Source organism: Homarus americanus, unplaced genomic scaffold, assembly GCF_018991925.1.
Source record: "Homarus americanus isolate GMGI-L3 unplaced genomic scaffold, GMGI_Hamer_2.0 scaffold48261, whole genome shotgun sequence".
NCBI classification, from domain to species: Eukaryota; Metazoa; Arthropoda; class Malacostraca; order Decapoda; family Nephropidae; genus Homarus; species Homarus americanus.
The window spans coordinates 2,035-17,461 of NW_024730550.1; the positions used below are offsets into that span (position 1 = coordinate 2,035).

The 15,427-nt window shown below is 41.6% G+C and overlaps 1 long non-coding RNA gene across 2 annotated transcripts; it reads left to right on the forward strand.

The window, feature by feature from the left end:
* Positions 1-2,766: 2,766 nt before the first annotated feature.
* LOC121867015 lies at positions 2,767-12,213 on the forward strand. Of its 2 annotated transcripts, XR_006089077.1 has the most exons (3): positions 2,767-2,913; positions 6,014-6,078; positions 10,320-12,213. It is a non-coding gene; the product is annotated as an uncharacterized LOC121867015 (long non-coding RNA). The 2 variants fall into 2 exon arrangements; XR_006089076.1 differs by lacking the exon at positions 2,767-2,913 and having other exon boundaries at positions 5,920-6,078.
* The last annotated feature ends 3,214 nt before the right edge of the window (positions 12,214-15,427 follow it).

Sequence of the window (15,427 nt, forward strand, 5' to 3'; positions counted from 1 at the left end):
TGGTGGTATCAGGAAAGTGACTGTGGTACTGCCGGAAAAGTAGTTGTGGTGGTGCTACTGGGAAAGTGATTGTGGTGGTGCTACTTGGAAATGATTGTGGTGGTGCTAACGAGAAAATGATTGTGGTGGTGTTACCGGAAAAGTGATTGCGGTGGTACTGTCAGAAAAGTGTTTGTGGTGGTGCTACTGGGAAAATGATTATGGTGTTCCTGAGGAAGTGATTGCGGTGGTGCTACTGAGGAAGTGATTGTGGTGGTGTTACTGAGGGAGTGATTGCGGTGGTGCTACTGAGGGAGTGATTGTGGTGGTGCTACTGAGGGAGTGATTGTGGTGGTGCTACTGAGGAAGTGATTGTGGTGGTGCTACTGAGGAAGTGATTGTGGTGGTGCTACTGAGGAAGTGATGGTGGTGGTGCTACTGAGGGAGTGATTGCAATGGTGCTACTGAATGATTGTAATGGTGCTACTGAGGGAGTGATTGTAATGATGCCACTGAGAGAAGGATTGTGGTGAGGAACATTTATTCCATTATATAACTCTCCAAGTATTATTACATATAATATACTTTTCCTGCCAACTTAACAGTTTATAGTTAATATAAATTTGACTAATTCACCATATATATAAATTACTAATTAAACAGGTGATATAAATTAATAATCTAAAACGACTTGGGGGTGGGGTAAGTGTGGACCCTTTACCTGTCAGACTTTGGGATACTTATGTGAGCAAAGTAACTCGCAGCCGTAGTGAATATTTTCTTATATTTCAATTCCAATATATACAAATCCATCTTCACAGTGCAATTAGATTAGTATTAACCCGAAAAGAAATGATACAAAGTAATAATTATTAACAAAACTGCCGATTATTCATTCTTACAAGGTAAACTAAAATTGACGTAAATCAACTGTTAGGTATGAAAAACTAAGGCAAAATATCCAACCAAATAATACGAATATTATATAATCATTCTTTGATATATTATCTTCTTTAAATAATTATCTATCCGTGTTTTTTGTATAGTATGTTCTGCCTTTGTGTATTAAGTAACTCATTTAAATTGTTGTGGAACTTGTCAACCTCAGATCTCGTGATGTCACCAGGTAAAGTGAGGTCGCCCTCTGGGTACATTGTGTGAGGTCATATATTTCACTGGTTGAGTCCTATTTGTTAGAGAGATCTCAGTGTGTGATGATTGGTGGAACCATTGCAGATCCTGTCCCTTTGCAGTTTGGAGTCCCACAGACATCAGTTTTGGGACCACTTGTGTTTACAGTCTACACCAGTAGTCTTGCATCTATGCCGATGATAATGAAATCTTTAATGTCTGATACGTATTAAGATTTGGATGGCTTGGAGAAAACTTGGACTGAATAATCGCAGAACCGAGATTATCGTCATCCAGGGAAATATGAAGGGAGAAGACACAGATGATTGGGCTCCTTTATACAGTACTTTGGGGAAATGTAATTCAGTCCTGTTGATTCTGTGCATAATCTTGGAGAGTAATGTGAATCAAAAATTAATATTAAATAGCATATAAATTCAGTAGTTGCAATTTTCATATTCAAATTCTATAGGACAGCTCAGTATGTTGTTAATCACTTATTTGGATTGACAATGTATTGTGAGTACAGTATTATATTTTTCGAGTATTTTAGCCGATAAAAGTACCAATAATATTACGGTAGTTGCTCAAAGTGGAGAAGGGTTTGAAAGAGGGAAAATGTGGAGTAAAATACTAAAAAGAACAATAAACGAACCTTTGAAAACCTGACCTGACCTAACCTATAAAAATCCTAAAACTATAAAGCACGTACAGCACCTTATTGTTGTTGTTTAATGTGTTGAAGTTTTCCGTGTTCAGGTGGGGAGGGGATCTATGAACTTGAAAGTGATTTTTAACCTTTCTATAGATTAAGGAAGGTTAGGTCAGGTTTTCAAAGGTTTGTTATTTTTAGTATCTTACCCCACATTCTCCATCTACTTCAAAGCCCTGTCCACTTGTTGGGAATTGGTGATGTCTTATACAGTACTGTACTGTAAGTGGGAAACACTGGAGCACCTTAGCTTTTGTGTTTATTCAAGACATTGTCAGGTCATGAGACCCAACTGTGGGTGACCTGACATTGCATCAGAAGGTCAGTATTTTGAGACCACTCATCGTCCACCCTACCTCCACCTGACATTGCATCATGTCTGTTCAGTAACAGGAGACCCCCACAGCTCAGTGTGACTGGGAAATACCCGTCGTCGTTGTAACACCGTATCAAAGATTTGTAGTTTTTTAATTATATTTATTTAACTAAGCTTTTAGATAAACAATTCGGGATTATTCTAGTAAAGAAATGGAATTTCTAACTTAAGAAGAACTGCTTATACGGACTCCGGTAGTTTAGACTCCCGGAAATCTTTCCCCAGCACCCAGAAACATTCTGTGTTGTTTAGTCTCTGGGAAACTTTTCCCGGTAACCGAAAAAAAGAAATCCGAGGACAAGGGATTTTTCTGTGTTTGAGAAAGTCGTTTGGACACCGGCAAATATCTCGTCCCCGGAAGTTGCTTCCATCAAAGAAAGTTTATTTATTTATTTAATTTTTGCATAATATGCAGAACCCCCGACTGAAATTAGATTAGGTTAAATAAGTTTCTTTGGTAAGGTTAGGTTGTGTTGGGTCCTGTTCATTTTTGTTTCCATTTTTTGTGTTCAATATCATGCAAATAGTATCTCCTCCAAAAATTTGGGTTCAATTCCATGAGTTTTTTTTGTTCTGGTGCTAACGGTCTCCTTCACCTTTACTCATTATAATGTTTTACAGTGTTGTGTGTTATTGGTTACATTTCCAGGAAGCTTGAAGGACCAGCAACACATCTCGGTATGACCAGTACAGACTCAACTGTACACACTGTCCAGTAGGGTGTGTCAACATGTTAAAAATCAAATTTGGTAGTCAAAATATTGTGCCTCTTTATGTCTAAACTTGAGATTAGCAAACAAAAATGAATTGAAATAACCCTCACCTACATCAATTATACCTTAAAGTTTCAAATATCAGTATTTCAACAAATTAATGAGACTTGATTAGAATTATTCACTTGATATTAACTAATCTCATGTAAGCATATGGAGTATTTGATGGTTCTATAGCTTGTGTACAATATGCATGTCAGAACATGAACAGGCTCTCCGTGTGGGACAGTTTAATTCTTGTTTTGACTTGTACCAAGCGTGAGGATAAGGCGCCCGGCTCACTCTCCTTCTAGATATCATAGACGGTGGTTTGCTCTCATTGCACTTGCACCTACTCTACCAGACGAATTCTACATTTTAATTATTGTAAGTAGGGCATATTGATTGTCGCAGTTACTTATATCATTGTATAAAACATTATGTTCTAAGAAATTATTATGTTATTTCTGTTACAGCATTTTTGATAAACAAATTGATATTTTTTGAAACAACAATTGAATTATGAAACATTGAAATATTTTTCTATTTGTCAGATAGTGTGAAGATGTCAAAATTGAAGACAAGAAGTCAGTTGTCAACCCACTTGAGCCTGCTAGTTGGTAAAGGGAAGGAGCTTCCTGTATCAGAACTTCCAACAGTGAGAGACATGCTAAGATTAGGGTTACTCCTTCGAGAAAAAAATGCAAAGGACAGAAGGAACTATACAGATAAAGAACTCATAAATGACATGATAGTCCCTCTTCTGCATCAATGGACAAAAGCTAATGCACTATTCAAACCACCTGTGATTAATCAGTGTCGAACTAACGAAATTATGGCACAAAGCAGTTGAAACATCACTTGGTAAAGGAAACTTGGCCAGGAAAAATGAATTTCTGCACACACTTGATACTCTGTTTGACATTTTGACCTGCAAGTGCTCCATACAATTATGTTCTGAATCCAACTGTTCTCACTCAGGTAAGAGAGAAAATAATTCCCACATTGATTGTGGTTGTCCTCGTGAAAAGAAGATCCCTGTTTTAGAGCTTGAATTTATAAAGGCACAGAGGACAAAGGCAGAAGGCCAAGGAAGTATGCAAATGGGTTCAATAGATTATTCAGAAACAAAGAAGCAGATTGCTAATGCCAAGAAGAGAGAACAAATCCGAGAGAGGGAACAAAAGAAGAAAATGAAGAGTGAAGAAGCCATCCAAAGAGAGGAAGAGCTGTGTCAAGATGTTTATCACTTCTTTGATAGTTCTTCTGATGAACAGGAAGCAACATCAGATGATAGTTCCAAAGAGCCATCTGAACCTTTACCAAAGAAAATGAAATACAACACAAGAAATATTTCAAACATTGCTTTAGCTAGTATTCGCCACCATGCTGAACTTCGTGAGGCTGCAGAAATTGCAACTGCCGCGAGGATGTATCTTTGGTGATAGATCATAATAAAATTAGAAGAGCACAAGAAAAAATAATGAAGGAAATATCTGGTGAGCATGAAAAAGATTTAAGCGAGGGAGGGCTCTCCTGTCTTTTGCTTGATGGAAGAATAGATGACACAAAAGTTTTGCTAGAAGTAGAGGGAGTGAACAGAAAGTTTCCAGGTCTCATCAAAGAAGAACACTACTCTGTCTGTTCTGAGCCTGGTGGTCGGTTTTTGTTTCACTTTGCTCCCGAAACTGAAGTAGAAGGGAAGAAACATGCAGAGGTCATTGCTGATCATATTTTATGTTGGGTTCAGGAGAGAGGACTTGGCAGTTCACTGCAGGCTGTTGGTGGAGATTCAACTGCAGTGAACACCGGATGGCAGGGGGGTGTAATGACGCATTTAGAGAAAAAACTAGGAAGAAGACTTGTTTGGATTGTATGTGATTTACATACAGGCGAGCTACCTCTTCGTCATCTCATCCAGGAACTTGATGGTCCTACAAAGAGCAACAACAAGTGGTCAGGTCCCCTTGGCATCATGCTGGATGAAGCAACACAACTAGAAATAAATACAACCTTTCCAAAGGTCGAAGTTGGCCCTCCCCTTCCGGCGTTGTCTGAAGGAGTCATCAAAGATCTCGGCACAGATCAATCCTATGCTTATCGTATTGCCCAAGCAATAAGATCATTGGCTCTCTTGGAGATTGGACCTGTCAGTCACAGCTGTTGGTTAACTACAGCTCTTCGTTTCTGCAGGATTTGGATTTCCAAACACGAATTGAAGGGCAAAGTGCTGAAGAATTTGAGGTTAATTGTTGAATTTATTATTGGAGTTTAGTGTGAAACTTAATCCTATGTGGGTGGATCACCTTTTGTTTCAATTGCAGCTAGTAAGAACAGAGGAAGGTAGTGAGGGACATCGTGTTACCTGTGGCAAGAAGGTCCGCTTGGTATGCTCGATCAGAAGCAGTTTTGCAAGCAATGCTTTGCAGTCAATGTACCAATCTCCGAACCGAGGCTGTAGAAGTCATTCTAAAGATTAGAGGAACGCTAATAGATGACGACCAGTTGGGAGACTGTTCGTTTCATTCAAGAAAAGTTCCCCCAATAAACGTCAATGCCACCAAATTGTCAGAATTGGTTGACTTGAGTTTGGAAGTCTTAGAGCCACCATTGACAACTAGCCAAGAATTGAGAAACCTTAAAGAGACTCCAATGCAGGTGCCGAAGTGTGGAGAGATGTGTGAAAATGGTCACAGAAGCAGCGGGCCATGTTTACAGCCACTAGAGGCGAGAAGGTTACATCAAAGCACAAATAGCAAGCAGACTACTGATGACAAGAAACCAAAGCAAAGAGAGTATGAAGGCATTGGTTACTTTCAAATAGACTACGGATAATAAAATAGAATAATTTGAAACAGTAACATGTGTGCAAACGCTGGTTATGTTATAAATTCACAAATATGTACATTTAAAAATCCATTTGATGTAGGTAGGACTTATTATAAAAAAAAAATTATGCCAGAATATTGTTTTGCATGCTTAAAGACTACAATAAATTGCTACCAAATTACTCGATTTTCAATTTAGCCAGTTCACCCCCTAAATTGACACACCCTACCTGAGTGTCCAGACCCATATATTATGACGGCACCAATGACAACTGATGAAACACAGCTGACCTGTGGGAGGTGAGTAACTGTTATTTCACATGTGTATAAGCCTATTCTAATACAGTACAGTACTTGCTGTTAACGCTCATAGGAGCGTTATTGGTTTGACGCTGGAGAAATAAACCCTCGACGTTGACAGGTACCACATAATTCGGTCAAAGAACAATTCTCATATAACAAATGCTGTTATCTCGGGATACATAGTATGAATAATACAACCTATGTACAGTACATAGCCTGTTAACATCTTAAATATAACTCGCGTTTTATAACTGTTGATACATCAGATCAAATTACAGTACATAAATATACTTATTAAAGTTATTTAGAGTTTCTTGGCAGATTCTAATACTTCACGATCGCTCACGTCTTAGGGTCTAGTGGTCCGAACCGACGTGTCGTCTGTCCCGTAGAAATCGGTGGACTACCCTCGAGGGCCATCCGTTTCGTATTGAAGCACCTCGGCTAATTCGTCGTCAACACTATATCCGTTCTCTTCTAGTTTATCTTACTGTGGCGGTAACACTTGTGTTTTTTTACACGTGTATTCCTTTGAGACTGTTTTTATCTAATGGCCACCCAATAGAGGTGGCTATGCCAAGGGATGGAGACCAGTGGGTTATGTAAGATCCCTGCATTGTTCTTGATAATTTTGTCAAGGTTTCTTTTGTAGTCCAGTACTGTTCTTGATTCCACAGCTTGTGCTGGCAGACTGTGTAAAGTAGTATTTCCTTATATTTGTTCAACATGAGAACTTGGCCAGCTTGTAGTGGATGTGAGACTTTATCAAGTGCCCTAGAGAAATGCACATACATCCATGGTCCAAAAGTTTGTTGAACCCCAAATAAAATGAAACCGCACACCCGCATCAAACGAGAGACAGTCGAGTCAGAAACTCGTTCCTTTTGACTGACCTTGGTCCATGTGGTCTGTTAAAAATTCAATGAAAATGACTTAAGTTTGTCAGCAGAATATTCTATCCATGAAATCATGTTGTGATGCATTGATTAAATTGTACTCAGTTGGATGATGAGGGTGTCTACTGGTCTGGAAATGGCAAACAATTTTAACGGAGGCTGGAAAAAGTGGGAAATTTTATGTGAATTGAGTGCAACTTCAAAATATTGTTATTTTGACAGTAATCAATGCTGTACTGTACTGTATAATAGGTAAATAATTTAATTTTTAGATGCAAATTCCAGTAAGTGAATTGTTTGTATATCATATTTTATGTTAGTGATCAAATAACAAAATATTACACGTCACAGCTACTGATTCTGCAATGAGTATTGTCATAGATGAATTGTTGTTTGTTATTTAAGTGGATGAGAAGTGTGATTTTTCAGTTGTCACTGCTAATGACATGGTTACCCTTCTGTGCCACCACAGTTGGAACCCCCGATTACATCAACTTTCCCCCGTGCTATCTGGATTTTGGTCGGGGATACTTGTGTCCGGTGCTGGACCCCAGGCCGGTTTTCAAGAGGATCTAGATTAAGCGAGTCCGGGCTAGAGGGAGTTTACTGTACTATAATGAAAGCATCTTTATTCCTTCAGTATGAAATCAACCCTGAAGATGTCAAATATTTTCTGATTTAATAAGTGATATTTTCTCAACCATGTCGTACAACCTTCATCATGACTATGTGGTTATCATCGTACTCCGGGACAATACGATATTAACTTCTCTGTACCAGTATTTTGGGACAACACTTAAGTTCTTTAGGGAAATTGGGACTCAAACAGACTGTCAGGTTCAGGAGAGGTCAAAAGAATGGCTCTTAAGATAAAAGTGAATACTAAATGTAGGAGGATGCACCTAGGTCACGTGTCCCAACCGGACGAAGAAACGTCATTAACGGAGACCAAAATACCGTACGAGAAGGACCCGGGAGTGTATGCGACACGTAGATGGTCTGTCCCTCGTAACGCTTTTCGAGTATTAGGTGCTTCCCGTCCGAACCTGTACTTCCCCACCTCCTCCTGTACTTCCCCACCTCCACTCCCCCCCACCTCTACTCCCCCCACCTCCACTCCCCTCCACCTCCACTCCCCTCCACCTCCACTCTCCCCCACCTCCACTCCCCCCACCTCCACTCCCCCACCTCCACTCCCCTACCTCCACTACCCCACCTCCACTCCCCCACCTCCACTTCCCTACTTGCACTCCTCCCACCTCCACTCCCACACCTCCACTCCCTCACCTGCACTCCCCTACTTGCACTCTCCCACCTCCTCTCCCCCACCTCCACCGACGGAGGGCTGCAGTTCACAAGCCGGGACTTTGCTGCGTTCATCGAGCGACGGGGAGTCCGGCAGGTGTTGTCACCGTCCCATTACCCGCAGTCCAACGGCCACGCCGAGGCTGTTGTCAAATCCCTGAAGCACCTCATCCTCAAAGTGGCCACTTCTGGGAATATCCTCAACTGCGAGGCCTTCGACCGGGGTCTCTTCGAACTCCGCAACAACCCAGCTACACCGGATGCTCCCCTGCCCAGGTCTTGTATCCCTGCTCACGCTCAGTCCTTCTCCAAGGAGTGGCAGGTTAAGACAGAGGATTGCGGCCGCCGAACGAGTTCGTGACGTCGTCGCCCGCTAATACTACCACGCCCGTTCTCTCCCCAAGTTGAGTGTCGGCACCCAAGTCCGTGTTCAGGACCTTATCTCCCTACGTTAGGACAAAGTGGGCGTAGTCATGGGTCTCGGTAGATCACGGGACTACCAGGTGCTGTTACCCAGTGGTCGCGTGTGGTGGAGGTAACCGCCGTTTTCTCCGCCCCGTAACAACGCCTTCTGCTGACCCCGTCACCAGTGTTGAGTCCTGTGTCCTCCCCAGTGATCAAGTCCCTCGACGCTCAGAACGGATCCAAAAGAAAAGGTCCGCTCAAGACTTTGCTATGAGCGTATAGAGGGGGGGGGGTTATATGTGTATGTTGTATGTATATTATGTATTCCATTTATATATATACTACTTATTTAGCCTAGCCAGCAGCATGTGGCAATGCATTTGTTATGTCCCACACGCTTAGATAATGTGCCTGGCGACATATGGAAGCTGCTACATGTCGCCTGAGGGCTCGGTTGTTGATAGAGTAGGGAGTGCCGTCTTGTTGTATTGTAGTGGGCTACCTCCGCTATATAAGACCTAATCTCGTGGTGACCTACCTCTTTCTACCTACACCACCTCCTCCGCTCCTGCCTGGCGGCCCTCGCTTCCGTCGGCGAGCCACAAGCTGGTCCTCCTCTGAGCACCCTCACCAACCAGATCTCTGTACATCACGCTTGTAACCAACCTGCCACTTCCCAGCACCAAGCTGCTCTGTACATCCAATACAATATGTATACAGAGAGCACATTGTGAGTTTCCTTTCTCCAACCAATATCTCATAACCCCACAAATGGTGACCCCGGAGATTCGCACTCACACAGGATGGAGGAGAAACCGATCACTCTCCCAGTCTTCAAGCAACATGGAAGACTGGCTTATCCACACAGAGGCAGCTCTCATCGGCTCTACAGGTACTGTCTCTACACCTCAGGTTAGACACCGTAGAGCAGCTCTGCTACTCTAAGCAGACACCAGCTCCTCTTCCTGCCCCAAGCACCACGTCCTATCGACCCCAGCAGGCGCATCTGAGGACTCTGTACCTGCCGAGAGGGAAGCACAGCATTCGTCGCCGTTGTTTTTTTCCCTCCGGCACTCCCACCTGCTGTTGTAGACCCTGCTCCTATTATAGACCCTCCTCCTGACGTCGCCCCTGACCCAGTGATCATGAGGACGCTGCCCCTGCAGCGACAGAAGCACAACATTCATCGCCCCCACACACCCTTTTTCTCCCACAGATCTCGTGTGTCTAGACTCGAGACAGTTGTCTCCCCTAGCGGCCGGGTCTTTCACGCCCTCGCCGTTATGTCTCGCATGCACCGCCGTTTTGCCTCGCATGTGCCATGCAACCCTGCAGACAACAAGTCTCCTGGAGGGAAGGGGGGAGTATCGTAGTGGATTCCTCCCCTACAAACGCTGTTTGTCGCAGAGTAGCCGACCCCGCGAATTCCCCAGCGTATGCGTCGTGGTCTAGGTCAACTATTAAGCCACGCTTATCTCCGCTATATAAGACCTGACCTCGTGGTGACCTACCTACACCAACCAGCAAAATAGAATTCTACGAGTGTTTCTGTTCGCCCCTGTAGTTAGAACCGAATACCTAGAACATGTACAAATATATTATGCTTATTTTTAAAAAAATTTCTTATTCCAGGTGTTTCGCATATTATCCGAGTCAACAGAAGGAGTTCGTCTTTACGATCAGCTCCTTCCGACCATCTCCGAGATGTCATCCGGAGAGTTGAAGTTTGCTCTTGCCATCCGGTCTCTTCTCCAGAGTATCGTCAGAGGTACAATGATTTATATTAAGAATATCTTCAATATAATTAGCCCTAGCATTTCAAGTGGATGAATGTTTAATTAGTAAGAATCATGATACCACTTAAAAAGTTGTCAATTTGCTTTAAAAGGGTATTTGTGGGGGATAAATGTAAAGGTGTACATATAAATGAAAATATTGAGTGTTTTATTATGAGGTACAGCACAGTACAAGCTTTTAGGTATGATTTTGTCACCGCTAAATCTGCATTACACATTTTGTAATCTACTTTTATTTCCAAAATCTGGTTAAACTGTCTGGGTTTTTCTCACAGTAGGAGCAGAAATAGGCACTCCTTGATTAATCACGCCTCCATCACTGTGTCAAGCTCTGCTGACCTGGCTCTGTCGATGGAATGTGGCTGTGTACTATTTACACTTTGGAGGTCACATTGAAGCAACACTTAGCAATGATAGGGAATTACGCAGTGCAGTATATATTTTATTTCAATATTGTTGCTGCTAGTGAGTTGTACTAAACAAGTATCCACTATGTATTTCATAACATTGTAATTTGTTTTGGCATTCTCAATTTTTGTTTCGGATATACTGTATATATAGGGATGCTGTAATCTAAAATTAGGTTTTGCATACATCAAGAGTACGTTTGTGGCTCCTCACGAGTTGTACTTGCTCAGAAATATATACTGTACAGTAATGTTATATACAGGTTGCACTTAAAAAAATCCAAACATCATTTATCCCCAAACTGTGAACATCCAAAAGTGATCGCATTGATTATAAAAATTTACCGCGCTGCCAGATGATGGCGTTTCAGCACACTAAGCTAAGATATCATCACCGGGGCATTTTCTCGTAGTCGGTCACTGAGTTACACCCTCCGACTCGCCGTCACCCGCACTTACGAACGGGATCCCAATACATTCACCTCAAAAAGTTGTAATTAAACTGTCATTATTTTCATCATTGTTTAACAGCACTTTATGTTATGTAACCTAAAGTATGGGTCCAGGAACTTATCCCTGTTGTAAGTTGCGGACGGCCTGTATTATTATTAACATTATATTTTGAGTTCCTTAGTTTAGTGTGTTTGTTATACCTGTACATGCAGTATTATATATTAGTTTATAGTTGTCATATATGTAGTATTTTATTTGGTGCTTAATGAAATATTAGGGTTTTTAATAATGACCTTGAGTTAGCCAACAAGTTCAGTTATCTGAAACATTTTGGATTTTTGAAGTGGAACCTATATTTCAACTCCCTCCTCCAAATATTAATGTACTATAGGAACAGAAATGGTTGATTTAAATTATTGCTCCAAACTGCACCACACCATAGTGCCATCTTTGGCATATACAGTAAATGAACTTTTGTAAACTGTACTGTACATATTTAATGTCACATGATGTGACAATGTTTGTTTGGTCAAGTGATGTATAGTGCATGTCATTAGTGTAACGGTCGGTGCCAAATCATCGTTATTTGGCGCCATTCATTTTTAGATATACCTGTATCTCATTTATGAGACATTGTTTATCTAAGCCAAGAGTTGTTACGTCTTGCATATTTCATCTCCGTCGTCAGAAAATGTAACGGCGCGATGTTGAGCAATTTGTTGCCAGACTATGGATGATAGATAGGATCTGTACATATCATATTAAGTCTTCAACACAAGATATTTATTGTCAACTCTAAATGAAATATGTTGTGAATAAAACTTTTCAATTTGTGTTACCAAAGTGAGAATAAAAGATTGTCTCCGGCCAGCTTTTTTCTTTTATTATGTCCCGTAATATTCCCCCCGCCGAGAGCCTCCGTCGTTTGCTTTTAATGTATACGGAGACCGAAATCACAAATTGACGGTTTACGACGAGACGCGAACGTGCAACGTCACGAAAGAAATATTGGCCGAACATTTATGGTAAATAATTTATTTCTTCACTGCCACACGATCAGAGTTTCGTTGTTTTACCCCGTAATTTCCTTCATGTTTCGTGCCCTGCCCGCTATGGGTGATTTATGATCGTAGATAGAGAAAAAAAATCTTAAAATTAAAGAAAAAGTTGTATCATTTTTATTACGATCATCCAAACATTTGTGGATAAAATGAATGAAATAGAAAAACTGCTTCTGGTGTTAAACCACGGCTTTGAGACTGTCTCGGCGACCGACGCCGAGCCCACGTGTTTCCGAGGGGCCGTCTCCACCTTTCAGTGGTGTCCCCGAAGATACTACTACTACTACTAATGTTTGGAAAGGCAGTTGTCAACATACCATCTGGAAAGGCTTGTCACTGACTTGTCAGATTCAGAAGAGAAAATGTCTTTAAATTGCAAAAACTCCTCTAGAACAGATGCTTCCAGGTCACTGGAATAGGTACTGACAGCCAATGGTGTCATACTCCGTTAAGGTAAACCGCTTCTTTATTTCTATTCATTCGTAATATGGTGTAGAAATTGTCCACCTTGGATCAAGTTGAGTTTCAGTGCCAACTGATTCATCCAAGAAATGTTTTCTCTTTTTTGTTGTCGTTGTAGACAGGCTCGGCCTGATCTTCTATTTCATCCAACTGACCCCGTCTCATTTCTGAGACGAAGATGATCAAGCTCTCATACAGTTTCACAACTGACAGAAGGTGGGTGTGAACTTTTTGAAGTGATAAGCTGGTTGCATTAAACCTTGTTAAGATTTGATACTATTTTACAGCAAGAAGTGGTGTTTCAAATGCTTGCATTCGTCTTATGAGGCCTTGACCTTGAAGCTACTGTCGGAACATATTTTGTTCTCCAGTGCTGACTTTATCTCAAGGTAATGTAAAAACACTGCAGCCAGTTTGTGAAAGGGATTTCGCTACAATCCCTTCAGCCGGTAGTGCAGCTGATGATCCCAACTATATGTGGAGGTTGAGAAGTAGTTGTATAAGGTTTGCAAAAATCCGGAATTTGAAAGAGACCCAAGGCAACTGATGTTCCTACAAGGTTCAAGGAGTGACCTGCACAAGGGACGTAATATGCCAGCCTTTATTCTGGCAGTGTAAATGGCTGACATAGTGGCAGCATTGTCATAACTCTGCCCTCAAGACGAACTTCTGTAATTAACTGTACAATAGTTGAGGCTATGCTCTGTGCACCATGGTCATGTATATGTCTATGAAGTTATAAAAATCGCTCAACTATGAATGTAAGTTGGTGAGTATGACTAACATCCGGTGTGGAATCTACACTAACTGACTAATATTTGTCTCGTTTCACTTCACTTATGATAATTGATTGACCATTTGGTCACAAATCGTTTTTGAGAGATATGAAGTGTTTGCACAGCACCAGATGCTGTGCAAGAAAAGTGTCCAATTTGGCCAGGAGTTGCAAGGTAATTGCCATTGTTGCTAGAGCCTATTCTTTCATCACTAGCTCTGAGAGGAAGACCTCTCGATGTTAAAATTTGTAGTGTTTCAACTATGCGCAATAGACGTTCTTTGCATTATTTTCTCTCCAATTGTAGTTGCAAAGCCAAAGTGGAATGAATTCGCCTTGCTGTAATTGCCCTCACACCCCAACTGAAATTTGATGCTCTCTGCCACTTTCACGTTCGGCAACTGTACGCCGGCAGTTTTTCCAGTCGCTAAACGCATTGAACGCAAAATACATCTCCAGTTTTTGGAGAATACACAAGGATTTGGGCACATACCGAACTCTTTCCTTTTCACTTGTTGAGAAGTGACCTTGTTCACAATTTAGATCAAGAGAATGATTTAGTAAATAGTCAATCGGTTTATCATCAACTGTCAGCCGGATCACTCGACACCGGTTCCATAGAATGTTTCTTATAATTCAACTGAGATGAATCGGACGAAGCTTCAGTCACAGGTTGGAGAAAGGAAACTCTTAATGGTGGTTTTCTTCTATAAAATATATTATATACAAAACAGTCTGGTGCTTGGAAGAGGAGACGAGACGCGGCGTGTTCAGGAACGTAGGGTAGAATGAATTTCAACGGCGAGACCGAGAGGTCATACACTCGGCTACCGGAAGTAAACCCGGATGCCAGCGTCGCAGGTGGCGACCCCCCCCCACCCCCGTGAGAAAGTCGCCGAATCCCGTCTCATTGGAATGCGGCTAGGCTCGTCAGTTTGTAGGAGAGTATCCACTACGGTACTTGCATTGCTGTAGGTGGCGATTTACTTAATCTCAGCTGACCTCGTTTCGTCATCCGAATGACTAAAGTGAACCTCTACTGTGTCATCCTCTGGGAGTTTACTGTCACTGGGCTCTGAATCTCCTTTTGGTTTAAAAAAATGTCAGCTTTGGCTACTTTTAAGTTCCTCTTTCGTGAGCAGGGCCTCTCTACATATCAGGGCTGGTCGACTTGAAACCACACGAATGACTCCAGTCATGTCTCACTTTTGTGTGTGTGTTGGGAATTTGTACACTATCAATAAATATACAGTTAATGAAAAATGTCTCAATGTTTTAATTTCCTCAATATAACTGCATATGGCTTCCAAATTCTGCAAAGAAGTGTTCAAATTTCAATATTTTTTTTCCGGGGGGGGCTTACAGCTCCCCCGGAACTCCCAGATGTTTAGGCTCGTTTCACTCGCCACCCCACAAAGAGGCTGGCTGCCCATGGGTAGTGTGTGCAGGTCAGAGTTGGCGGTACAGTGTGTGAGAAAAGTGTTTCAATACGGTTGGTAAATTCGATTTGACGTTCGGGCATCCAAATGATCTAATTTCAGTAGTACTTGGAAACATCTGGCTATCCCCAAGGACAAGCCACTCGTGTAGTTTTACTAACAACAAAGACAGTTGAAGCTTTCACCATCACTTAATGGATGTTCCAACTATAATCAGATATCTAAGTTGCCTTAACATATACCATCACTGTTGCAATTTCCAATTCTGTGTCGTTATATTAAAGGCCCGTCGTTGAGCGAAATCATGGTCAGCCTGCCTGGTGGTATATAAGTATTACAAATGTTAT